The sequence below is a fragment of the Lissotriton helveticus genome, chromosome 8 (genome assembly GCF_964261635.1).
Source record: "Lissotriton helveticus chromosome 8, aLisHel1.1, whole genome shotgun sequence".
NCBI classification, from domain to species: domain Eukaryota; kingdom Metazoa; phylum Chordata; class Amphibia; order Caudata; family Salamandridae; genus Lissotriton; species Lissotriton helveticus.
Window position 1 is genome coordinate 304,360,868 of NC_136069.1, and position 27,512 is coordinate 304,388,379.

General features: G+C 45.4%; 1 protein-coding gene across 1 annotated transcript in view; it reads right to left on the bottom strand.

Annotated features, from left to right (window-relative positions):
• Positions 1–27,512, bottom strand: part of PSPC1 (paraspeckle component 1) — a 294,586-nt gene that overhangs the window by 24,980 nt on the left and 242,094 nt on the right. The window lies entirely within an intron of this gene.

Sequence of the window (27,512 nt, forward strand, 5' to 3'; positions counted from 1 at the left end):
AACGCATTGGGCACCCGGCCTCGAAATTGCACCCTGCCGCCCAAGTGCCGCTGGTGGTGTAGGTTTTGTGCTGCTTTGTGGCCCCCATGCTTAACCTAAACCCCAAAGCTTGGCCCCTGCAATCGATCTACTTACCTTCAAGAGGTGTGGCTCCAGGCAAACCCAGTCTCCTTTGAAAAGTATTGGGTCAAACCTAGATTGACCTCTGCCCAGGCTGCCCTTGTGGTGTTGTTTTGGTACTCAATATTGTTTACCCCATAGGATAACATGGACTGCGCTGAAGGTGTCTAAATGTCGATTTTAAAAGTGAAAAGTATTTCTAATTAAAAACATACTTATCTTATTGCAAAGATCTTGGTCTTAAAATAAATTAAAAAAGCATAATTTTCAGAAATTGGTCTGGATCTCCTAGGGTCGTGTGTCCATTATTGATCACTGTTGTGCAATAAATATTACACTCCTCTGTATTAGGCCTATGACTGCTCGCCCACACTACCACTAATAGAGCACTTTGGGTTTTACATTGAGCCCTGTACACTTTTGGGCAACCCCTGGACTCCCTGCACAGTATAACCACCAAGTGGTGCTACCATATAGAGTGTCAGCTTCCTACAAGTACATTAGGCAACCACAAGCCCGGAGCGTATTACTGCACTTTAGGTACAGTACCCTCCCTATAGCTAACTTTACCACACGCTGTGCTTCATCAGTAGATGGTATAAGAAGTTGCAAATTTTGCATCAGCACCGATGAAACAGAAGCGGCTCCAAATACATCCTTCCTAGAAGGAGGTGGATCACCCCTTATGTAGAAACTTTACAAATCAAATTAACGTCTTCAGGATGGTAGTGGTTGCAGTTTCCAAATTTCTTTTTGCAGCCTGGGTCAATAGACAAAAGAACTATCAAAATGTTAGTGGTTCCTGCTACAACATCCAGAGTGTTGATGACATATGTAAATTATTAAGTCTGTTAATTCTAATTTATCTAATTTTTTTTTAATGAATGGTGGATGCCATCTTCAAAATATTTTCCCCGGCGACTGCTTGTCTAAAGTCCTGTGTGCATCTTTTGGATATATCTTGTTTATGTCTCCGGTTACTCGTCTCACCTCATTTTGTGGGGAGGCGGGTGGGTCACATGTAAAGCCAAAAACTTCACAAGCCACAAAACTACTCCTACAGATAAATAAACCATTTAGTTTTGCAGTGCGACTCTTTTCTGGATTTACCTGCTGTGCATTGTCTTTGTTGGAGTTTACTCATTGTGGTGGCTGTGTTGGAGAGGAGGTTGAGTGCTTCAGTACTCTTGGTTCCACATGTGCCTCTCTGATCGCATGTACAACAATAGAAGTAATGTTTAAAGAACATGTTCACTGAAGACCATGTGGCTACCACACATCATTAATAGGGACGTAGGCCAAGAAGGCTATTGCAGCTCCCATATTTGCTGAATATGCTCTTGGTTTAGCCTCTAGCTGTATGCGGACTCTTTTGTGACACATTTGAATTGTTTGGGTTATCCACCTTGCGATGGTGCTCTTGGTAACTGGTTCTCCTTTGTTCTCACCTGCAAATGATGCAAAGAGTTGCTTCCCTTTCCTGATTAACAGTTCTCTCTAAATAATGCATTATCGCCCTGCAGGCGTCGAGTGCCCAACGCTCTTTCTGCTTGAGTTCTTGGAAAAAGAATCTGTATTTGAGTAGTTTGGATTATTAGGAACTAGGATATGACCTTCAGAAGGAAGTGTGGGTCAGTCCCCACGACTACCCTTTATGTATTTACATGTATGGTTAGTACTTACAGTTCGCTTACTCTGCAAAGTAAGGTCATTGCAATTAGAAACGCAGTTTTGAGCGGGATAGATTTCAAGATGGCCTTGGAGTGTTTCGAATGGTTCCTTCATCAGTTGCGTCAGCACCACATTCAGCGTAGGGGCATTCTTAAGTGGGGCTATCTTATTTGCTTCCTCCAGGAATCTTTTGATCACCGGTGCAGGGAAGAAGCTTCTTCCTAAGCATTCCCTTGTGTAGGTCACTATTGCTGCTAGATGTACTTTTAGTGACGTAAAAGTTAGATTTTCTCCTAATAGATGTGCAAGATATCTGATGACTGTAGTATCACGTGTCCTGTCCTGAAAAAATGTATGACGATACAACAAATACATTGACAATGCATGCCTTTACAACGCAGTTTTTACATCGCAGCATCCTTTACAACGCATTCTTTTACATAGCATGCCATTACATCGCATTTTAAGAAACTACCTTTACAACGCATTCCATTACATCGCATTATACCTTTACAATGCATACCATTACAATGCATATCATTACATTGCATTTAAGGTAAGTGCTGGATAGTATAGGGTTAATAATTACTATTCTAACCCCAGTGTGTGCAGCCATAGGGGAAAGTTTTGGATAGTGTATGGCTAAAAATTACTATTCTATTCCAGTGAGTGCAACAGTAGGTTAAGTGTCGGATAGTTTATGTGTTGTAATGACTTGCGATGTAATGCCTGCGTTGTAGTGACATGCATCCTAATGACATGCATTGTAATGACATGCGTTGTAATGACATGATGTGGCTATGTTGTAATGACATGCGATGTAAAGGATGTTGCGATGTAATGACTGCGGTGCAAAGCTTGTTTCCTGTCCTGAAACAGGCCAGATCTTTGGCACCATTGTATCTCTCCCATTTGGCCGAGTAATATTTTCTGTTTGCCGGTCTACTTGCTTAATGGAGGACTTCCATCACTTTCTCTGGCAAACCCAGAAGAAAAAATTCCATGTCCTCAGGAACCATGCCACTAGGCTCAGTGTGTTTGGTTCTCGACAAAGAATCTTCAAGCTTGCATGGAAAATAGGTCTTGTGATGCTGGCAGTTCCTGTACATTGTGTGCCATCCCGATCAGGTCTGAAACTCAAGTTTGTCTTGCCCAGTGAGGAGCAATAAGTATCAGCGTCAGCTGTGACTGCTTGCACTTGCTGATCACCACTAAGAATAGTGGTATCGAGGGTGGATTAGAGTAAGCAAATTTCCCTGACCAGTCGATGGACAGCACATTCCCTAGCGAGAGAAGGTATGGGTGTCTGGATGCGAAGTACTTGCATTTAGCATGTTTGGGCGTAGCAAACAGGTCTATTTCTGGTGTCAGCCACATTCGGAACACCTCCATCGCTGCCTGTTACAACTTCAACTTGTGAGGAGTGACGCTTGTCAGCTCAGTTTGTCCACTTCCACATACTCTACTCCTAGAAGGCCCATCTCCATATCTCCTGTGATAGCTTTGAGAGAGCAAATAATTTTGTTCCTTTTAGCTTGTTTAGGTAGAACTTTGTCGCTATGTTGTCTGTCTGAACTTGCATTGATTTGTTTTAAACAATTGCGTTTGAAAGGCTTTTAAGGCTAGGAAGTACAGTTTACTTACCTTCAGAAACGCATTATCTGGTAGACACAGAATCTAGAAGCAGATTCCTTTGTTTAGAATCCTCCACAGGTGCGAGACTAGATCCGGAATTTTTTTCACACAGCCCCTGTGCCAGCAGAGGGCGTTGTTCAATTCTATATCGACGCTATCCACTGTATGCAACATCGACGGAGTCCATATAACTCAGTCACCGATGTCCTGTCGTCAGTTTCTTCTGTGACTATTTCTCACATTCGAAACGCAGAGTTACACATAGAAACTGTCTTTTGAACAGTGTGCTAAAACAAAAAACACGTGTGTCAAAACTCATTTCCAACAATAACAGGATTCCCCCCTAGCCCCCCCGCTTTTTTGCTACGTTGAGAAAGACCAAAAAAACTAATTGAGACCCAGATCGTGCGTTACCGACGGCAAGTAACTTGTTCATCTGATCTAGACATCCAGCAGCAGATCCCTTACTTTAGAATCAAATGCCAAACCCATGCCATCCCTGGAAGAGGCTCTGCAAACTGTATCCATGAAAAGCCTTACTAAGACCAATCCATTCCAGAACCAGAGGAAAGACTACAAATGTATAATGTAGCTGGGCAGAAACATACCCTATCATATAAAGTCCCATAGAAAGCAACCCAGAAAATTAAAGTCGCAAGGCATTTAAATCATGGGAATAACATACCCATGTCAGTAAGACAAAACTGCTTTAGAAATTCTCACCTCAACTGTGGACAGAACCACAGCAACAAAAATGATAAGACAATAAAAACACGGGGAAAATATCCATAACCATTTGGATATATACTCTATTCCTAACAGCATGTTTAAACCTGTGAAACTCAGAACAGCTGGGTGCGCCACTGAATACCACCTGTTAACCATATAATGTCAGGAATGCTCTGTAAACTACACAGCGAAAATCCAACACCATGGAGAAAAATGTTCATATAAAAAAAGTCAAAAACAACATTAGAGTCCCTAACGTCATAGAAGCAGTCCTTCTATAAGAAAAAGAACTAGATATGTACAAGTAACTAAAATATATATATCTATATATATATCATACAATCGAATGAGTTATCAAGAATAAAAAGAAATCCTGATAGTCTAACTAAAACCAAGGTCAGAATAAGGCCTTGCTTTATGAATAGAGACCATCTACCGATGGTCTGGTAAAAACTAAAACTTAAAAACAGTTCCGACCATTGAAAAAGACTAACATTAATTTGTCTAACCTTCTAGGAACCACACTTCGCAATGTGTGAACCCAAATTACAGCCTCTAGAGGTAGAAAATAAGGAAAAGAGTTGTCTACCAGCAACTAGAGACAGGTTGATAATGAAAGACTTAAGAGATACTTAACGTCAGGACTAAAGGTCCTCTACAAAAGGTAGAAACTACGTGGCCTAGGCCTCTCCCTCTCAAGGGTCAACCCATGTTACATCTTCATAGAGAAGAAATGGTACACCATTACAGGGAAATGTTCTTCAGAAACAAAACAAACAAAAACATTTTTAAGCAATAAAGCACAGTGTTATGACAATCCAGAAAAAGGCAACACATAAATAACCCTTTCCAATAGAAGGAACAGAATCGCCCAAGATACTATATCTGCCTGAAGACCTATAAGAACCTGATAGAATGCTAGGAAAGTAAGCAATCAATCATGCGGAGAGAACATGAACATGCTCAACAGTATTGGCCATAAGACAGAACCTGAATAGCAATATAAAGTCAAAGATTCACAAGTGTTTGGTCAGTAATGTTCTACATCTAGCAGACGTAGAGAACCTCATCTATCACGTGAATGTAAGGCAAAAACTAGGGGGAAAGCCGAAGCCACATTAATAATGTGGCTACCAGCTACCTCCTTAGAAATAACAGAAGGAATTTTGGAATAGACACTCTAGCGCCTTACCATACAAACACATAAGACACCTCATCTCATTACCCAAGCATATTAGGAGGGTCTTTGAACATAAGCCTCTCATTAAAGGGTACATCATATACCCAAAGACTCCAGTGGGGTACAAATTCAAAAGTACCTAACAGGGGGTACCAAAGTTCACGGATATGATATACTACAGAGAACTAACTGTACACAGAGTAGAACTCAGCCCACTAAAAAGTGAAACTAAAATTGCATAAGTTGAGCAAGCCCCGCTCAACATGCACACACACACACACACAAATATATTCTATATGGCTCGAAAAATATAGAGATGTTACAAGACCTGCAGGTCTAGAAACTTTAATAATCTACTCAACTATAATGTACTTGATCCGCCAACTGGTCTCAACACGACTATCACACAGTTCACTTTCCAAAATCCTCTAACTTTAGTCACAGAAAGAAAAGTAAATGTGAGAAGAAAAACTGACTTGACTTCTGTCTCTGAAAGCCAGCAAATTGATCAGCTAGCAAGATTTAAAGGCATCTTTATTGCTCATTCACTTTGTGAGCAAGCAGAACACCTGTTAGTCAGCTTGCCAGAAAGGGCGAGTAGGCCCTAAAAATAGCCCGTCCTGATTAAGCCCGTCCTGATTAAATCTGGCTCCCCATAGCGAGCGAGAGACTGGATTATTTGAGCATATATATATATATATATATATATATACACACATATATATGTGTGTGCACATTTAAAGATGCTTACGACAGCATACAAACAATACTCCACATACAGTATAGTATATACCATGAGTGTATCATTCTTGAGCCTGAACTCTGCTTCAGAATAAATCAATCTGTAAGACAAGCACCAGGGCTCGAGTAATAAACGTGACACAAATTAAAAACTGAATAACTCATCGACAGAGTCCAGCACTTCTGCAGCTAGCAGAATAACCAAGAAAACCACTTTGCGTGGAAGACAACTTCTGTAATCCCAACTGCCCGGGATTAAAAACATGGATATGAAATAAACCTCTTCACTAAGCAAAACACTATCCAGGACATACCAGATAAAACATAACTCAGTTGTGAAGATACCCCTCTACACAACAACGAAAACCAAACTCAAGCTTACAAAAGTAACTCAATTGGACTTATTAGATCTACCAGGTCTGATGATTCTTAAACCTGGATCAGCCAGTTCGCCGAATGAACGGACACCATCAAAAGACATATCTTTTAGGCCCACTTGCACAGGTACCAAAAACCCTGACTGATGCAGCCATGCATGCCTATATAGAGCAACTGACGGAGCCATAGCGTTACCCACAGAATCAGTGGTGTCCATACTACATTTAATGGTCAATCTCACCGCCTCCCGGCCATCTTGCACCACCTGCAATAGCTCATTTCTGGCTCCCTATGGCAGAAAAGGTGGCCTCTGTGCCACAGAGTCCCATAAAGCATGAGAAAATCTGCCCATAACACATGCAGTATTTAAAGACCTCAAAGTTGAACTTACCAAAGAAAATATCTTCCTCCCACAAATTTCTAATCTGGATTCTTTGCCTGATGGAACCAAGGAAAGGGCATTAGGGGCTGAAGAAGCTGTAGCAGCTCGAACCACCAGCCCTTGTGTAACAGGATGTCGCAAGAGCAAAAGAGGGTTCCCTGGGGCAGGTTGATTTCTATGGCCTAAAAAGAATGGTATAAAGAGTGTGGCTATGCCACTACTATCTCTTTACACATATAGTATGTGAAATGTCAAACAAAACCAGTGACTAAGCCCAACAGAAGTATCTTTGGGCATTTCCCTTTTTAGGACAAAATCCCTCACTCACCAAAGGTGACATGCTTCATCATTTGGGATTCTCCTCCCAGAGAAAAAACTAGTTCCTCGAGGGACTACAACCCCCTCTCTGAGAGGGAGGAGCTCAGGAATGATTTAAATGTTGTCTAGGATGGACTAATTTTCCTCCACAGGAGGTTGACCGCATTATACAAAGGGTTTTGACCCAAAATATTCTCCCCTTCAGTTACCAAATAGTGTATTCAAATAGGAAAAACAGACCAGGGCTGAATAACACTAGGAGAGTCATCCAAAGAAGGTACTGTCGGGGTTGCACCCGGTGCAGTGTGGGGCCGTCTTGACATTGGAAATAGGTATAAGATAGTCATCCATCGGCGCTGCCGATGTCACTGTCCGATTGGACTCTGAAGTAACATGCTGTTGAAGACATTGACAGGTACCGCAGTCAGTCGTTATGTTCTCGGAGGCACAACAAACAGACAGTATGCCGAGCAATGACCGACAGTCTACCACAAGATCTAAATGGTTTAAACCCAGATGACATCGTTTGAAAAAGCACTGCTCTTTCGACAAGACGTCGAGGTGGGCCTGAAAAACAGCCCCCTCATCTCTTGGGATCCACATTGCAAGTGCAGAAATGAAGGAACTGACGTCAGCACGGGAGTTATATGCACTCAGTTGACGTCACATCTGGTGGACGATGTCGATACAGAGTCACACAACACCCTTTGCTGGTGTGCAGACGTGCTGTGGGGAAATGTTTTCGGATTCAGTTTCACCCTGGGGAGAATTCTAAAGTTAGGAACATGCGGCTAGACATCTCTATCAGATCACAGTCTTTATGTCGAGCACGTTTGTGTTGCACCGCTTCCTGCGGCTTCCAGAACCCTTGTCCTCCCCAATGTTGAGCTTTCCTGTAGGAGCTCCCGATCCCAAGTGTGAGGAGTCTATGGTATTATTACTGTTAGTATGAAGGATCTTCCTATTGATACATTCGCCCTGTTCTACCACATCATCTCCTCCTGTACTCTGATAGACAACCACTAGATCTTCCCAGCTCCCTATCGCTTGTGACCATTGGCTTTGAATACATTCCTGAATCAGTCTCATGTGTAGCCTTGTATGGGGTGTTAAAAGTATGTCGTAGGCAATCATACCTAGTAACTTCCTCACAGTCCTCACTGTCAGACTGACCCTTCTGGTAACGGCAAGATTCTTGTGTTAATGGTAGGAATCTTTTTCAGATAAGAATGCTTTTGCTTGTACTGTGTTTATTTTGGCTCCCAAGAAGAGCTTCTCTTGTTTTGGCATGGGTGAAGATTTCTTCAGGTTTATGTTGAACCTCAGCCTTTGGAGTATCATCACTGTTCTTATGCTGTCTGCACTTGTGTGCAAAAATGTCCCTTACCAGCCAGTTGTCTAGGTAGGGGTACATATGTATCCCCTTCCTTCTCAGATGAGCAGCAACGACTGCTAAGTACTTTGTGAACACACTGGGAGCCGATTGTATTCCGAACTGCAGCATCCTGTATTGATAGTGTGACTGGTCTATTAAGAAACAACTTCCTGTGTCTTTGATTCATTGGAATGTGCAGATAAGCATCCTTTAGGTCAATGGCTGTTATGTAATCCCCGTGCTGGAGCAGAGGGATAGCTTCTTGTTGCACTGTCATTTTTTTCTTTTTTAGAATAAAAACGTTTTTTATTGGCATAACATATGACAGGAAAAGATGCACTGCATTGTTGCCTACAACCCACTGGGCCGGCGACCTCACAAGCAAAGAGTATAAAAAAAAACAGAGCTTATGGGTCATGAGACAACGAAACAGGCAACACAGCATGTCGCCTACAACCCAATCCTGGGTCTGCAGCGTTCAGTCATTTTTAACCTTTGCGTTTACATAAATTTGTTCAGAAAGCTGAGGTTTAGTAAGGGCTGTCGCGATTTGTCTGGCTTTGGTACCAGGAAGTATGGTGAGTAGATTCCCTATTTGATCTCTTTTCAGGATACTTTCCATAATGCTTTTTTTGTAGCAATTCTTGTACCTCCCAACGAAGATAGGTTTTCTCTTTTTTGGTATAGGCTTTATTCTTACACCTGACTTGGTGTGTGTTTTTCCAGTTTTATGCAATAGCCGTGTTGAATGATGTTGATTATCCTCCCTCTACTCCTGGAGGAAGGCTTCTATTCTCGCCCCCCCACCAGACGTGTATTGGTGGGACTACGGATTCTGAGAGTTACTGGTTAGCTGCTGCCACCCTTTTTAACGGCTGCTCTTTGCCTCTCACTTACCTGCGAAAAGGCAGCCTCTGTGGCATCTAGAACTTCCATTGTTATGTTTGTGCTTGGGCAGTGTGTTGGAAGGCTTGATGTGTTGCGACTGTTTGAAAACCTCCTCCTCCTGTTGGTCTTCCAGTGGGTGTGGCTTCCCTTCTTTGCTGTCCTCTAAACTGCAGGGTTCCATCAATGTTGCCGTGTTGTCCTTTGAGTAGTTGTGTGTCATATACTGCACTTTAGAACAGGTGTTATCCATTGAAAGGAGTGGTGATAATGTTGGCCTGGTCCTCATTTTTTAACCCGGTAATTTTTAGCCAGGCTTGCCCTCTTAATGTTGTTCCTGCCAATTTGCTGTCTTGCTGCTGTGTTCAATGTTGAGTACTAATGTTAAGAATGTGTTAACTATACTCTTTCCCCCTCTGCGAGGGGGCTTGCCCCCTTCTTGTACCGTTTCGGTAGGTCACTCATTCACTCTGCCATCTCCTCCCAGTGTTGATGGGCAAATCAGTTCAGCATGGTGTTCAAGTTTGCAATGCACCAATGTGTCGCAGCTCCCCTCACAAATGTTCTCCCCACCATTTTCATGCTTTTATTTAATTATCCGGGGGTGGTCTGGAGGTAGTTGGTATACTGCCTATTTTCCCTTGGCCTCCTGAAAGACCTGCAACAGGTGGGGACCGCTGAGCGCCCAAGTGGATCTGTGGAACTCAACTGGAAATCTGAGCCACCAGATCTGCCCAGCTGAAGCTCCAACCCTCCCACCCAAACTCATTTACAGTGATGTCAAGGTTTAAGAGATGTCTGCATCTGAGGGGGCACAGGTTGGAAGGTCACACAAACACCAGCACCACCAAGGGGCTCTCAATTTCTTGACACGCATAAAATGCTCCTTACTAAACCGCAAAGTCCTTGGCGATGAGTCAGTCCCCTATCACCCGCTCCCCCCTCAAGCGGTCAAGACGTAGGGAATAACATAGGGAATGGGGTCCCGGGTCAAAGAATGCCAGTGTAGGGTTTTACTGGATTTCTCACCCCCACGAATATATGCAACTCTGGGTTGCCATCCAGGCTGACTGCGCCTCTTCCAGCAGGGTTTGGCGTCAGACCAATCCTGTGTGGAGCGAATCTCAAAGTATCGCCGGGTCTGGGGTGTCGGAATATTGGGCCTCGATGTCTAGGAGCTTCAACTCCAACTCTGCCACCTCGGTATTTACATGATTATGGTGGGCCCTGCAACAGACGTTAATACAGCTTCACAGGGTGACCTTCATTGCTGCTGGGGACGCTACTGAGCCTACATTATGGTGTAGGGCAGCCTTTAAGTCTGCGTCTGCTACGGTCCAGTTACTTAGATGCCACCGTTGAGGACCCTCCCCAGTGGCTACCATTATTTAAACTGGTAGGACAATCCGTGTGCTTGAATGGGGACCTTGCACAATGGTTATCCCGGAGATTTAGGGAGGAGGAAGTAGTCTAGTCTGGAAAAGGTTTTGTGTACCCCAGAAAAGAAAATGTAGCCCCTTCTCTCTGGGATGGTAGTGTCGCCAGACATCAAGCAAACCCATAGTGTCCATGAAGCAGGCAAGAGCTGTTTTGGGCTGAGTGTCTTGTGCCCAGAGGAGCGAATCTATGTGTGGTGGCTACATAGTTCATGTCAACTCCCAGGATCCTGTCCCTGCTGGGAATTCTAAGAGGATGCTGTGCAGGACATGTGTGAAAGTCTGTTGGGAGGGGGGGGAGGGATATATTGTAAACGTTGATGAAGGATAATGGTTTCCCATGAAGACAAGTGATATCTCCCCATAATGTCATACCAAGTCTGAATGGGGTGGAATGGTACGTGTTCTTTCATGAGCATGTCCACTCTTCTGGACCCCCTATGAAATCCAGAATTGAACACCCTTGTGAAGCCCATTCGGGCGGAAGGGGACATTTATTGGCAAGCATACCTCCAACAGACTGTTGGTACAACTTTATCCAAACTAAAATCCTACCCATTGAGCGAGGAGAGCAGTCTGCGAGCTCACAGGTGACTTAGGGGAGCCAGCCCCGCTGCAAAAGAACGTAGTTTGAAGGAATCGGAATGCATTTAACAATTGTACATAGCATTATCTTGTAGCCAGGAAGTCCATGAGTCACAGGGGTATGTGGAGAATAGTCCCAAGAGTCAGGAGGGATCAGGACATTGAGAGGCCTGTTCGATGTCTGCAGCCGGTGAGTTCTCACCTCTGAGGCAGCCATGTTCTCGGGTCGCATGTTCTCAGGTCACAGCTGTCTCCATCCCCAGGCAGCTGTCCACCCCAGGATTCCCTCCTCTGCGACCTCAGTCGTACCTCTCTCCAAGGCAGCTTCGAGGTCAGAGTCCTCGTGGCACTGTTCTTTGTTCGGGCCTCTCTGCCCATTCCCAGGCAGCCTAGGGGGTGTCAAACAAGGGTATACCTCCAAATAGAACTTTGAGGCCTGCTGGGAAGAACATACATTGGTCAGTCATAGCTTCCAGTTTGACAACCTGAAAGGAACTGCATTGATGTTGAACCCTCAGGATGCAGCTGGGGAAATCCATAATACGCGGTGACTTGTAGTGCAGAAACTCGTATGCGTGCTGGAAGCTCGCAGTATAACATTTAGGTCTGCTTAGACCCTCTGTCCAGGGATCTGTGGCCCCATTCCACTTTAAAACACTAGGAGACAGTCAGTAAAGAAGGCAGTTGGGTTGGGGCCCTCCGTCTCTTAAGGGATCCCTACAACCCTGATGTTCCTTCTCGAGCGCCCCGCAGTGTCTTCGGCTTTCACCCCCAATTGGGTATCAGTGCATCGCAGGGACTTCATTTCTGCATGGCAGGCCTGCTGAGTCCTCCGCCTCAGATTCTATTCTCAGTGGTGGTGACCCTCTCAATTGTGCTACAGAGATTTCGTCAGAAGAGTGACAGGTCTGTATGAAGTTCCCAGATTTTCCCCTCCAAACAGGATCAGAGTTCATGGATAGCGTGGAAGATATCTCTGGTGGGTAGGAGTCTCACCCTTGTGCCATGGTGCCCCAGGGCTGGGAGCTTGTGGCAGCGACAGGCTTGGTGAATTTAACGATTTTACCCTGTAGGGAGGCGTGGGGTTGCTTGTCCTTCCTCACTGCGCGCATTACCAACAGAGGCTTTTATTGAGTCCGAGGGGCCAGGGGAGGGAGGCACGGCCAAAGCACCGAGACAGTGCACCAGGCCCTGCATTCAAAGAAGGCTTTAAGGACTGCTTTTCCTTCATGGATCATTTGCGGTGCAGTGGGAGCTCAAGCAGGAGCCTTGTTTACAGGCCAGTCAAAAGAGGAACAAACACAGCATTTCAGAACACCTTTGTTGAATTAAAGCAGATGTTCTGCAATGCTGTGGCTATTCCCCTTTTGACTGGCCTGTGAACAAGGACAAAGGTGTCCGAAATGCGTAAAGCCCCCCCTGAACAGATTTGTGGTCAGTACCGGTTTATGCTGCAGTCCTCAATAATGGAAGTTCAACTTTCAGTGTGTGTGTCTTCATGCAGGGGCAATCTTTTCATTGAGTATTACGAGGCAGGTCCACCCACGAGGACGTACCGCCGCCAGAGACAGCGGATCTGTGGAAACTTGCAAGTTGCGATGCTGATGGGGCGGGAGGATCTTTTTTGATGACAAATAAGGGCAGCAAACTCGGTACCTCTTGCTGCAAATCAACCCAGTGATGGACAATGAATTTTACAATTTTGAGTTACAGCAACACCCACTGAGGTTTGAAACATTGGCAGAGCTGCAATTACCAGCATGCACTTTAGCACAAGCCCACTGGGGTGGGACTTAGTTGAATTAAAGCAGGTGTTCGGCACTGCTGTAGCTATTCCCCCTTTGTCTGGCCTGTGAACAAGGACAAAGGTGTCAAGAACGCGCAAGGCCCCCCCGAACAGATATGTGGTCGGAACCGGATTATGCTGCAGTCCTCAATAAAGGAGGTTCAACTTTCCATGAGTGCGTCTTCATGCAGGGGCAACCTTTTCATTGGATGGATATCACACACCAACCTCCTCACAAAGAAAGAGCAGAGGCCGCAATGGGGGAAGGCAGGAGAACACCTTTATTCAATAGTGCAGAGGCGCATGCATTTCGGCCATTACGGCCTTCGTCAGCGCCCAAAGATGATCAGGTGGCTTTCCCAACAGTCACTTTAAATATTTCCCGCCCCATGCTGATTAGACATGGTTCGCCCCACCCTTGATGACATCGCTCACCAAAGACAGCTCACACATTCCTTGTGAACTCCAAGATATATATATATATATACACATACACACATACACACATACATACATACATACATACATACATACATACACACATACATATATATATATATATATATATATATATATATAGCTTTTACTCATTTCAGGGTGGCTTGAGTTGGTATTTTACCAATTCAAAGCTGTAATTCTGTGCCTGGAGTGATAAATGGCTTTTGTCGTCTTACAGCTCGGCAAGGACAGCACTGTTCTAGTCCTATGCTTAAAGACTTTGCTGTAGAAATGGCAAAAGACTGTCCTTTTCTGTATCGGCGTGGATGAAACTGTGCTAATCCTATGCTTCAAGATTTTGATAGAAAAGCAGACATTTGAGGTGAGCAGATCTAGAGTGTCGCTGGTGTTGAGTGCTCTATACAGGAGCTGCTTTCCACCTAAATTGGAGAACTATCCAGAGTTCTCTACTTTTTTGCATAATTTATGCGTCACTATGCCTGAAAGTTTTTTTTTTACATATACATACATACACATATATACACATACATACATACACACTATACATACATACACATACATAAACATACATACACACATATATACACATACTTTTATTTTTTTGTCATCAAAATGACAACTTTTCAAAAACGCAGAGGACATTAACCATGCGGGTTCGTCTTCTGTTTTTCTAGTAAGGTTCATACTTGGTTTTGCTATAGATATTTGCTACCAAGAGTAGGGTTGGACACCGATGCCTAATTGTTTTGCTAGTTACATTAGCGTAATTAAACAGAGAATTTGATTTTGTTTGCCAATTTGGGAACTAACGCCAAGCGATGTGATACAGATACAATTCAGCATTGTTATGAGTCACATACGCCTGGGGTTTCTGGGTTTAAATATATAGATTGGCAGCCACATCTTTATAGAATAGGTGGCTTACAACATCGGCGACTTTGAACAGTTACATGGTTGCCATCTGTCAATACACACTTGCGAAGCTTGATGAGGGGGCCATATAGAGATTTTAACTGTTGGAAAATGGCGCCGACCTAGTATTTAATCATTCATAGTTAGGCAACCTCAAACTGCAAAAGCATCTTTGGGTTTGTGTAGTTTTGATGAGGGGGCAATATGGAGAAATATATTTACTGGTCCAACATTGCTGAGTTTTTGACCACACACATGCAATATTATGATATTTATTATTAGTTGTTGGTGCTGGTTTCGTAAAATGGCCCATTAACGCAATTGGATGACCTCTGCTAAAACCATAAAGTTTACATTGGGCGGCCTTTGATATACGGTTTGGCTTGGTTACACACTTTAGCTCCCACTGCGAGTCACGTTTATCCAATCTGACGGCAATTTCGCGATACCATAAGAGATGTTCGGCACTTTTCGTTTATCTAGCTGTCCATTTGGCAAACCATTCTTAAGCTTTGATACTTAATCTTGAAGTCAGTTAAGTTGATGAATACTCACAAATACTGGGCAGTATTTAACCCAATATCATATCGCAGCTAATGGTTTATATTTTTTGTTAAATCGATGGACACTGCCATGCACCAGCTCAGTATTTAGACTGCCATTTTCACATGTGAGAGACACATTTCACGCACAAGTCTGATGAAATGGTTTGATTTGAGCACCATATTCTGACAACTGTGTACTTTGGTTGAGTAGGTTGCAACAATTGGGGCAATGTGGAAATGATGTCAACATTTAAGTGAGATGCATTTTCATTCTGATAATTTCGATCCTTTGTACTGTTGAAAGCTAAATTGCATACTTATTTTCTTTTCAGAATTACCGTCCCCTAAAGAAGGGCCTTAGTGGCCCAAAATACATTGGGATTTGTGAAATACCAGATGAGGACACATTGTAATGTCAAATGAACATGACTGCAATAGAAAAAAATAAACTAAACAATCAAATTTGTTGAAGAAATAGCATTTTTATTTCCTTAAGAATTGCAATTTGATGTTCAAGAATTTACAGTGGAAAGCTGTGTTAACATTTCCAGTGAAACACTGATCAATTCCTCCCATCTAGGAACCTTTAGAGTGCAGGCTGGGGAGGGGTGCTGTTCCCGGATAGTAACAGCGATGCAGGTTTATTTCTTTAAATGTTCGATAACCTACAATTTCACTTCACACTTCCGGATTGCCTTTGGGTGCATCAGAGCACACATCCCACAAATTCAAGTCATGACCAAACACCAAAGGCACACCTCGTGTGGGTGGTCAGCGACATATATTTCTGATAGTCCAGCAAGGGCTGTACCATGTAGGTTTAGGTGGGGACATCGTTCTCTTGCACAATGGAATTCAAATGCGACGGCCATCAAACAGCATGTCCATAAGGGTGTTTTGGACATCAGCCGAGTCGGGGGGGGGAGTCGGATGAGCGATGTCGCCCCTTTGACTTCTTGTCCCTCTTACCTGAGGACTTGGAGCTCTAGGAGTGGTGTCGATCCTCCGAGCCGTGATGATTCTGGCCCAGCGACCGGTCCCTCGACCTCCTCCCGGACCGGGACCTCGAACGGCAGGGGGCAGACTGCCAGAGCTCGAGGCGCTTGCGGGACCGCTCCCGCCTAGCTTTCGATGCCGACAGTCGGGGCATGACTTGTCATCGTGGTCGGGCCCCAGGCAATGAAAACACCGGCGATGGGGGTCGGTAACCGACAGTCAGTTGCAGTCGACGCAGGGTTTAAACCCGGGCATCCTTACCGGCACCGTCGAAGTCGTACGACTTCGAAAAAGAAGATCAAGAGGTTTAGTCAAAAAATGACTAAAGGGTGGTACCACTGTTCCCAAATCGGCGCTTGCCGGTGCAAAAAAAATAGGCACTGGCGTCTAAGTACTCCGGCTACGTCATCCCAGGGCCAACTACGGACCCGCAGACGACGCCTACCGACGCTCAAGGGTACTGCTACGCAAAAGTTTCCGGATCCAGTCTGACACCTGGGGGTATTCTAAGGTAAGGAATCTAATACTAACTTGTTCCTTTCAGATTTTGTTTTACACTGGGTCTTACCTGTTGGTGTAGTTTTGCAGCTTGAAGATCTTTCTGGATTCGCTATGCTGTGCACTATTCCGCGGTCTAGTGGTTGGGTCCGGAATCGTAGTCTTTTTTTTCGTAGCCCAGGTGGGCATCGACGTCCCACCATTGGTGTACTTCCTGTGACATTGGCACGCTTCCTGCGGAAGCTCGCACCTTTGGGCGCCATCTTCGGATTCTTTTTTTCTTGGATTGTTCTGTTTGCGAATCCTTTGGCAAATTTTTCTGTATATATATATATTTTTTCAAGTAAGTAACTTTTTCCACGCTTGACTTTCAAGGTGTCTGTTTTATGTTGTGTCCTTGTATTACCACCTTCTTCTCCAGCCTCATCTTTCTGGCGGAGGTGGGTGGGTTTGCTAGTGAATCCAGAAAGATCTTCAAGCTGCAAAACTACATCAACAGGTAAGAAACTATTTGTTTTGCAGCGTGAATCTTTCTGGATTCACTATGCTGTGGATAGACTTTGTAGCGGTTTATTATTGTTGTGGCGGCTGGGTGGAAGATGAGCTTTGGTTGTTGAATATATGTTAAAGCACCTTTTGTTCTACTTGTGCTTCCTTGTTCCTCTGTATATCGACGCAGTAGTGCTTAGTGAACGTGTGCACTGAAGCCCAAGTTGCCGCCAGGCATAGGTCTTCAATGGGTGTGTTAGCCAGGAAGGCTATTGTTGCTCCCTTCTTCCTAGTAGAGAGGGCTTGTGTCACCTCTGCTAGCTCTTGGCCTGCCTATTTGTGGCATAATTGTATGGTCCGTGCGATGGTTACCTTTGTTACTGGTTTACCCAGGTAACTGTTTGCGAAGGACAAAGAACTGCTTTGCTTTCCTGTGCTCCTCGGTCCTTTCCATGTAGTGCATTACTGCCCTTATAGCATCTAGTGTGCAGTGCCCTCTGAGCGCTTGTTGGCTTCTGAAAGAAGATTGGTATTTGTATTGGTTGGTTGTTGTGGAACCTTGATACCACCTTTGGCATAAAGTGTGGGTCAGTCCTCATCACCACCCTATCATTGTGTATGTGGATGTAGGGTTCTCGTAGTGTTAGTGCCTTTAGTTCGCTCACCCTGCGCAGCGAGGTGATTGCCACCAAGAAGGCTGTTTTCATAATTCGCATTTGTAGTGATGCCCTATGAATCGGTTCAAAAGGCGCCTTCATGAGCTCTGTTAGCACTAAATTGAGGTTCCATGCCGGCGGTGGCATCCTTTTTGGAGGTGCGATCCTCTTCGCCCCTTCCAGGAATCTTTTCACTATCTGTGATGTAAAGAGGCTCTTCCCCGTTTCTCCTCTTGTGAAGGTGACTATCGCCGCTAGGTGTACTCTAAGGGAGGAGGAGCTTAGGTTTTCCTTCAGCAGGTGTGTGAGATATCTTAACACCGTTGATTCTCTTGTCATCTTCTTGTGTAGCTTTTTCTTGTGGCACCATAGTGTAAATCTCTTCCATTTTGCCGCATAGCACTGTCGTGTGCTAGGTCTTCTTGCCTCTCAGAGTACCCTCAGGGTGCTCTCGGGTAACTTCAAGTGCGCAAACTCTAAGTCTTCAAGAGCCACGCTGCTAAGCTGAGGCTCTCTGACTCTGGATGTAGAACTTCTCTGCCTTGCATGGAGAATAAGTCTTTCCTTTCCCCGAACTTGTGGGGTGCACCCTGCGCCATTTCCATTATCTGTGAGTACCAGGTCTGCCTGGCCCACTGTGGTGCTACCAGGATCAGGGTCATGCTGCTGGTTCTGCACTTGTTGAGTACCCTGTGAATCAGTGGTAACGGGGGGGGGGGGGGGGGGGGGGGGGAGCGTAGGCAAATGTTTTGACCAGTTTATCCATAGGGTATTCCCCAGGGATCCTTCCCCTGGTTGCCTGGATGTGAAGCTTTGGCATTTTGCATTCTGGCGTGTTGCAAACAGGTCTATTGTCGGTGTTCCCCACTTTCTGAACAGCCTTTGCGTTTCCTGTGCATTGAGCTCCCACTCGTGGAATGCCGATGTCTGCCTGCTGACCAGTCTGCTTCTACATTGTCCTTCCCTGGTAGGTGTATGGCTAGCAGGTCTATTTTTAGTGGTATGGCCCATCTCCATATCTCCTGAGCTAGTTTCGATAGCGGTGCCGATTGTGTTCCTCCCTGCTTGTCGATGTAGAACATCGTTGTCGTGTTGTCTGGATCAACACTCTCTGGCCGTACAGTTTCGTTTGGAAGGCCTTCAGGGTGAGGAGCACTGTCTTTATTTCCAGGTAGTTGATGCGTTTGACCGCATCCGCTGGAGTCCACAGACCCCGCACCCTGAGCTTGGTCATGTGAGCCCCCCATCCCTTCTGGGATGCGTCTGTGGTGATGGTCACTGTTGGGTTCGGTGGTGTTAAAGGCTTCCCTTGTGTTATGCTCTCCTTGTTCCACCACAACATCTCCTCCTGCACTGCGTGAGTTACAACCACTAGATCTTCCCAACTTCCTGTAGCTTGTGACCATTGTTCTTGCAGCCATTCCTGGAATTGTCTTATGTGAAGCCGTACATTTTGGACCAGATGTATGCAAGAGGCCATCATGCCCATGATCTTGCTCGCTGTCCTCACTGTCCGAGCTTGCCCCTTCTGGTAGAGGTGCGTCTCCTTCAGTAGGGCCAGTGTTCTCTTGTCGCTGGGCCACACCCTGCTTTTTATAGTGTCGATCTGTGCCTCCAGGAAGATTTTTACTTGCTCTGGTTCCATTGAGGATTTCCCCCAATGAATGGAGAATCCCAGGTCCACCAGTGTAGTTGTCACGCGATGTGCGTGTTCTTTGCATGTCCTGTGTGAACTTGCCTTTATTAGCCAGTCATCCAGGTGAGGATTTACATGTATCCCTTCCCTCCTTAGGTGCGCTGCCACTGCTGCAAGGCACTTTGTAAAAACCCTTGGTGCGGATTTTAGTTCGAATGCCAGGGCTGTGAACTGGTAGTGATCTCTGTTGATGGCAAATCTCAGTAGGTGTTTGTGCCCCCTGTTCATTGTGAGATGCAGGTAGGCATCTTTGAGGTCGATGGTGACCATCAAGTCTCCGTCCCTTAGCTGAGGAATGACCTCTTGCAGGGACGTCATTTTGAACTTTGTGTTCTTACGTACTTGTTTAAGAACCTTAGGTCCAGGATGGGTTTCAGTGTGTCGTCCACCTTTGGAAGTATGTAGAGTATACCCCCTGTTCTCTGTAAGGTACTGGCTCGATGGCCTCCTTTTGGAGGAGTTCTTTCGCTTCCTTTTGAAGTAGCTCTAGGTCTTTTCCTGACTGCGCCCTTGCCTTTGGTTTCCGGTTTGGCGGTGTCCTTTCCAGTTCTAATATCCGAACTGGATGATGTGGAGTATCCACTTGTCTGGTATCTTCTTCCATTGCTTGAAGTGACTTAGTCTGCCTCCTACTGGTGTTACATGGTCGTCTGTGTTCTGTCCGTGTAATCCTGTTTGTTTTGTCGTGCTCCACCCCGGGAGGAGTTGCATGGGTGGGCACGTAGTCCGTGGGGGAGTCACTTAAAGGTGGGTTGGTGGCCCCCTCTTTTATTCTGTCCCCATCCGTTCGCCCTCCCGCGAAAGGACTGGCCCTTTTGCTGGTAGTGCTAGGTTTGTTTTTGATGTCCTTGTTGTGTTTGGCTGGCCCCCTGGTTGGACTGCTGGAAGGTCTGGTGGGACGTTCCTGGCTGGTTTCCCCCTCTTCCATTCGGTCTCCGTGACGGAGTACCCCTTTTTGTGCCCCTGAACTGTAAGGCCCCCATGGACCTTGCAGTTTCGTTCTCCTTTTTGAGCTGGGTGAGTTTTTCATCCACCGGCGCCCCAAATAGTGTCTCCCCATTGAACGGGGTGCTTATGATGTTGTTCTGCACCTCCTGTTTGAAGCCTGAGATCATGAGCCAGGCCTGTCTCCTCTCCGTTATACCCATCATCAGCCTGCTGGACGTGTCCGCACCGTTCAAGGCTGTCTTGAGGCAAGAGTTTACCACATTTTTCCCCTCTTCCATGAGGTGTGCAGCCCTCTGTTGGTACTCATCTGGTAGATGTTTGAGCAGCTGTCCGATTTCATCCAGAATCTGGTACTGGTGCCTGTTTAGCAGGGCGTTAATTTGCCATGCGCCAGTGCATTGCCGCATTTCTCTCTATCTTCCTCCCTGTTAGGTCCATCCTCCTGCTTTCCTTGTCTGGTGGTGGCCCTGTTGGCACATTCGCTCTTTTTCTGGCGGTCTCCGCAATGATGGAGTCCGCCATTACAGATTCTCTGATGTAGGGAGGATCCTTCGAGGAGTGTTTGTACTTTTCTGTTCTCGGCATCACTGACCTGCAGGTTGCCGGTTCTTTGAACGCCTCTTTCCCCTGGGCCATGATACTGTCCAGCATGGGGAGGTACTGGCTCCTAGTTTGTGTGGGGGAGCAGGGTCTCCTAGAGGAAGTCTGCCTTCTGCTTCTCATCCAGCTTAACTCCAAAAGCCGCTGCCGCATTTTTTATGGCGATATTGTAGGCCCCAATGTCATCTGGCGGCGAAGGCCTCGAAGGGTACGAGTCTACGCCCTCTTCTGGATTTTCGGCGTCAAGGTCCTGTCACTCCAGGTCCTGTGTCCCCGAGGATATGGAGCAGAGGATCGTCCGTTGATTGTAGTCGCCCTACTCCCCGTAGCAGGAGGCTTCCTCCTCTGTTTGGTCCAGATTCTCAGAACTTTTCGGCGGCTGTTCGGCCTCGAAGTCGTCCTCCTCTTCCACTTCGACGATTACCGTTTTTTGCTTCGACGGAATCGCAAAGCTCCTCATTCTTTCATTAAATTCCCTTTACCTCTGCAGGATGTTATCCATCTCTGCCTCGAGCCGTCATTTCTTCCTTTCCATTTCGGCAGCCTGTTTGACGTCGAAGCGTTCGGCTGATCTTAGACGTCGAGAATGGCTTTGGATCCTTGGTCGGTCTTTGACATCTGGGAGTCCTTATCTAAGGATCCGCTGTGCTGCTTGCCCCTGGATGCATCTGCGGCTGTCGAGGGTTTCGGCACCAGGGCTGCTTTAGAGGACTTTGACTCCGTTCTTCGAGGGTCTTCCAGGGGGTTAGGGGTCGTCGACTCTCCTACCTCCTTTGAAGTCTTTTTATCGGTCTCTACGACCGTGTAGCCGTCTTCTTCGGCGACGTAGTCCTCCTCGTCGCCAGATAGCCCCAGGTCTCGAAGGGACAGCGGTTGGCCCTTGCCCTGCATGCTGTATTTGGCTCGTCTCTGATGCTCTCTAACCCGGAGAGTCTTCGCCGTGAAGGCGGAGCAGGCGTTGCAGTCCTTGCTCTTGTGATCGACCGGTAGGCAGAGGTTGCAAACCGGGAGCTGGTCCTTCTGCGCGTACTTGTGGTGGCAGTTACAGCAGAATTTAAACGGTGTGTTGTCCATTTCTCATGCTCAGGGGGCCCCCTGTGCGTGCGAAGTTTAGGAAGTTCTCCTTCTCCTTCGTAGCCCCTGCTCGATCGTGTTGTTCCTAGTCATCCTATCCGAATTTTTCTTGCGAAATCAGCTTTCCAGCGTCTTCTCTCCAAAACTCTGGAGCCCCTTCGGGAACGATCCAGACCCAATGGCGGAAAAAAAAAATCTGAAGATGGCGCCGAAAAGGTGGGAGCTTCCGCAGGAAGTGTGCCAACGTCACAGGAAGTATACCAAAGGTTGGACATAGACGCCCACCTGGGCTACGAATAAGAAAAGACGATTCCGGACCCAACCACTAGCCCGCGGAATAATGCACAGCATAGTGAATCCAGAAAGATTCACACTGCAAAACATTGGGTTACCTTATTTCATTTAGTAAGTGTTAACTGTCAACTGGGGTCAGATACGAATTTCAAGTATGGTGTCTAAAGAATTGTAACTTAAAACACTTATGGTAAAGTCGGGTCTTAACTCACAATTCTGAAAATGCCACTTTTAGAAAGTTGGCATTGTCTTGTTCCAATCATTTGGTGCCTGCAGCCTTCAACCTGGGTAACCTGACTAGGTGTAGCAGGAAGTTCTTTGTGTATTGCTCCCAGACAGTGAGACAAAGAAGAATAGGTGTTGGCAGGATGGGTAATTTCTGACTTGATGAGGGGGAGGAGCGGGCACATACCGCACTTACACATCACAAACCCGCTCTCTGAGCACACTCAAGTTTCACATGAGTCATGTGCCCGCAGCAAACTGCGGCCACGGTAGGGAGGCAGGTGATTCCTGACACCTCTGGGGGTGGAAACCTCCAGAACCTTCTACTTTATAGGGTACCAGGTATAAATATTGGATTCTCAGACCCAACTTTTCAATACATAGCTGGACCTGTGGAAGATTCAGATGGACTGATGTGCTGTTCTGCAAGGACCAATACTCTGCAGCCTGAGTAAGAAGGCCTGGACCTGCATCTTGAACCTAGGACCATCAGAAGTGAGTCCAAGGGCTAGTTGACTAGCCTACTTTCAAGAGCCTCAAGGTCAGAAAAGGTTCCAACCACATGGAGCCCAGCACCTAGACTATGCCTGCTGTAAATCGTGCTCCCCTGCCTCCCAAAGTGGTGCCACCCCAGTCCTGGATACTTTGTAGTGGGTCTGAAAGTGCTCTGCCATACTAGCTGTGGTCCTGCGAGCAGAACCGACTCAGCTCAAAACATCTCACAACCGTATCTGAATCGCCACTGTGCAACACCTACCAGACACGGACCTGGCATCGTAGCCTCCTCAGAACTGCGGTTTTGCGACGCATCCTTGAAGTAGGCCTTTGCGTCACAAGCTCCTAGACCGCATTCTCAACAAAGCAGGACTTCGCATAGCAGCCCTTCGGAATCGCCACTGCACGACGCATTCTCAGTGAAAGTCCTGTCAACGGACCGCAAACCAGGATTTAAGGTACTGTGCTCAGCAGAACGAACTTGGTCCCTGTATTTGGCTCACACTCCATCGCAGTCAGCCTGAACTTGTGACTGTCTCGGTCCAGTGGCACCAGATAACCACAGTTGGCACTTTGTGCTCCTAGGCACTATTTTCATATCTCCAGTTCTACTGATTTGATTGTCGTCATTTTGGTCTCTAATAATGCATTACATTTTAATCCATTTTTCTAAACTGATGAGAAGTTCCAATTGTGTTGTGTTCACACTTTATTACTGTTTGAAGTACAGCATAAATACTTCACACATTGTTAGCCTAGCACAAAGCAGTCAGGCTTACTTTAGTGGCAGAGGGTTGAGCACCAGCTTATTTGGGGTTTGCTGGTGTTTCACCCTGACAAGAATTGTGGTTGCTAATATGTAGTGTTTCACACCCCCTACCTAACCAGGTCCCAATTTCCAACTGCCCTTATTAGCTGGAAGAGGATTCCACAGATGTATCCAACTGTTGAAATTATTTCAGCTGTTGAGTTTCCAGAGATATCCCTAAACAAGTTCAGTTATCAATGGCTACAGGGGTTCAACATGCCTGCTGTGGGTACCCTGTCACTGAAAAGGCAAGGGACATATGGTGAATACTTGTTCATTCTACCACTGTCCGAAAAAAAGAAAAAAAAAAAAGTACATTTGAATGGATTCAGGACAGTGCCTCTCAATCCTGCAACACCTACCGTCAACTCAGCAGAGCACCAGAAGTCTCTAGGGTTCTCTAGCAAGAGCATCTCTGAAACTTTTTGGGACTTGTAGGTGGCATACCCTTTAAAACATACAATTAGAAGACTATTAGAGGCAACGCCCTCAAGCAACTGCATCGCTGGTGCTACAGGCTGCTGGTTTGAAGTACAGCTTGTGTACCTGTTGGTATCTAGTGAATCATCATACACCTTTCCAAAGGACCTCCAACTAATTATGATCAACTTTAATACATTTTCATTTAGAAAATAAATTATTAAAAATAATCACTTTCAATAAAAAGCACATAGAAACATCTTTAACAAACATTATTTTAAAACAAATTAAAAGGTCACTATTGGCAGATAGAATGCCATGAGCCAAAAAACTGCCACTGTGCGTTTAGGAGTGCAACTTTCCTCCTGTATTCTATCAGGCCAATAGGTGGCAGTTAAGTCAATCATTTATTTATTTTTTACAGCTCCTAATAGGATCGTAGAACACTGAGCTCAGCCATTTGGCTTAGGAGACCTTTCCAACTAACTTTCACTCTGTCTTTTAAAGTGAAGAATGTGTTTTTGTTATTTATGGACAGCCTTTTTTATTTATTTTCCCGTTAGGATACCTCTATTGTGAATTACACAGCCTGTGAGAAAAAGTTACCCATTAGATCTCCCACGACCTCTGTATAGTTTGCCACCAGAGGATCATCACGGAGACTGCTGACAATGCTAGATAATGGTAGATAATGGTTTGTAAAAAAGTAACATGACCGGCAGTTTAGGGGGAACAGCTACATCACCATTCATCATGTGTTGTGCTTTAGGATCAAGTGCGCGGACAGGAAAAAGAAAAAAAATCAAGCATTGGCATAGCCAATAGGTCTCGCCTTTGGGACCTTATAAGTATTTTTTTTTTTTGCAGAGTTTTATATAGCGCAAACTAGAACCGAACCGAATCAGTTATCAGAGCGCTTTACATAGCAACAGTTACGTTACATGAGACACTTAGCCATGCAACAGTTGATGTTGTTGCACCAAGGATATTGTGCTAGATAACTAAACACGTATAAGGTCCCAAAGGAAAGACCTATTGGCTATGCCAATGCTGGTTAGCTTTGCTCTTGTTAGTGGTTTTTAATCCAGAACTGAGCTGTTTGATGATGATTAAGGTTGTACTTTGGGGTCAAATGTCATGTGATGTCACTTTGTTACCCATGATCAAGCAGTGTGTGATATCGGTCAGCTCCCCGTCCGATTGGGATGATGTAATGACAGTGACTTCCAGATGGGCACACAAGCATAATTTAAGCTGCTTGAAGTGGATCAGCAATGACATTGGAACCAAGAGTCTAGAGTTCCTCTTGTAATTGCAAAAAGCATCTGTTCATCAGTTGAGCGGACATCAAATACAGGGACTTTCAAAATGTCACATTCTCCCTGGTTTGTTTATGTGCACCTGCAACTCACATATATATGGGAATAGCGCCACTCTTTTGGTAATGGACAGTGTCAGAAGAGCAACTGTGGCAAATGCACCTGAGTAGGTTGATGTTTTATCGAGTTGTATCATCCACCTGGACTGTGGACGACGGTGAACAAATGTGCTGGCATTCGCTCATTCGCAGGGATTTCATGAAGACAGTGCAGACATTCCCAACATTTTTTATCAGAAATGCAACTTGGTGGTAATTGGAGCAAGGGCTTCTTAGATTTCCAGCTCGTTTTCATGAACACTTTATTAACCTGAAAATGATCCCAGTTGACCCACTGAACCATCACGTGCCATGCCCTGGAAAGTCTTTCAACTGTGCCTCTCCTCCCACTTATTTGCCAAGCTCCACAGTGACCAAACTCTCAGATGATCAGACGCCGCCTTTGTTTTCTTAAAACCAAAATATTCTCTTCCTCGTGACTCCACATAGCAATAAAAACTGTGAAGCAAAAGTCCCATTTTAATCTCCGCATCTGAATCCTCAGAAGGGCAGAGTCACAGCTATGAAACAAAGTAGCGCGATCAGCAAAGGATGTTTTCAGAGTGCATTACTATTTCTCTTGATCTCGTACAACCTTGTAAAAAAAACTGAATTCATCTGTGAGGAGAGCAGGATTGTCACTGTGAGAGCCAAGTACTCTTGAGCCCTGGCACGAGGGTGAGACAGGCAGAGGAGCGAGAGTAGAGAAATGTCAACAAGCGTGCGCGGCCACGCTAATTGGAAACAGATGGCCCCTGTGCGCTGCTGCTCGCTCCCGCAAGGTGGATGCCGCCACATGCACGAGTGTTTGAAAAGTGTAGACCGATTCCAAAAGGTCACCTCCTAGATCAACGCATGTGCGCTGCGCTAGGCTCGACCTAAAAATCAGTGGTTATGAATATTGAGGATTGTCTGGAGAGAACTTGAGTTTCTTAATCATATTTTAAGTGAATGGGTTACCTACCCGGTATTAGAGGCCTTATCTTTAGTAAAAACCTGCATCCCATTATTATCATCTAAAGTTCTACACTAAATACAGGGTACCTAAACCGTTAATGCTCAGCCACACATCCTGAGAGAGTCCAGTATTCAACTGGAGTGCAATCATATTATGGCCATGGAGCACCAGTGGTAAGCCACCTTTTCCACACAATTCAGACGCCCCGTTACCTTTGCCTTGCAACACCAAACCAGTGAATGGTTGCACATTGGAACTGAAATTGTCCAATGGAGGAGATGGTGTGTTACATAATTTTTTCTTTTGCCTACTGATTAATAAACTAGGAAACAAGATTTAATAAAAGTAACAACTTACCGGTTACAGAGGGCACTGGTTTTACCCTCTACAGATAGGCTTGCGTTGCTGAAAATACCCACAAAAACCACACTGATCAGCTAGGAAACAAACTGGTGGAAAATCTTATTTTGTGATAAGTTTATTCTAGAACTTAACCAAATCCTATTTAAAAGGCAAAAATGCAGTCTTTTAAACAACTGAATAAAGCTAATTTCTTTAAATTTCATCACCCCACTGACGTAATGCACAGGGTTTTGTATGGGGACTGAAGCAAATAACGGTAACCTTCTCAAACACTGGATCTTTTTACTAGCACACTACTTGATGCAATTAATATGTGGGAGGCAGGCAAACAATTGTATTTGAATAGGTTCTTCAATTGGATATCAGCTCCAGGCAGTGGCACTTGCAGGAGAGGAGCAAGTACTTCAAAAGCCGGGAGCTAAGGAGGTATTAGTGCAT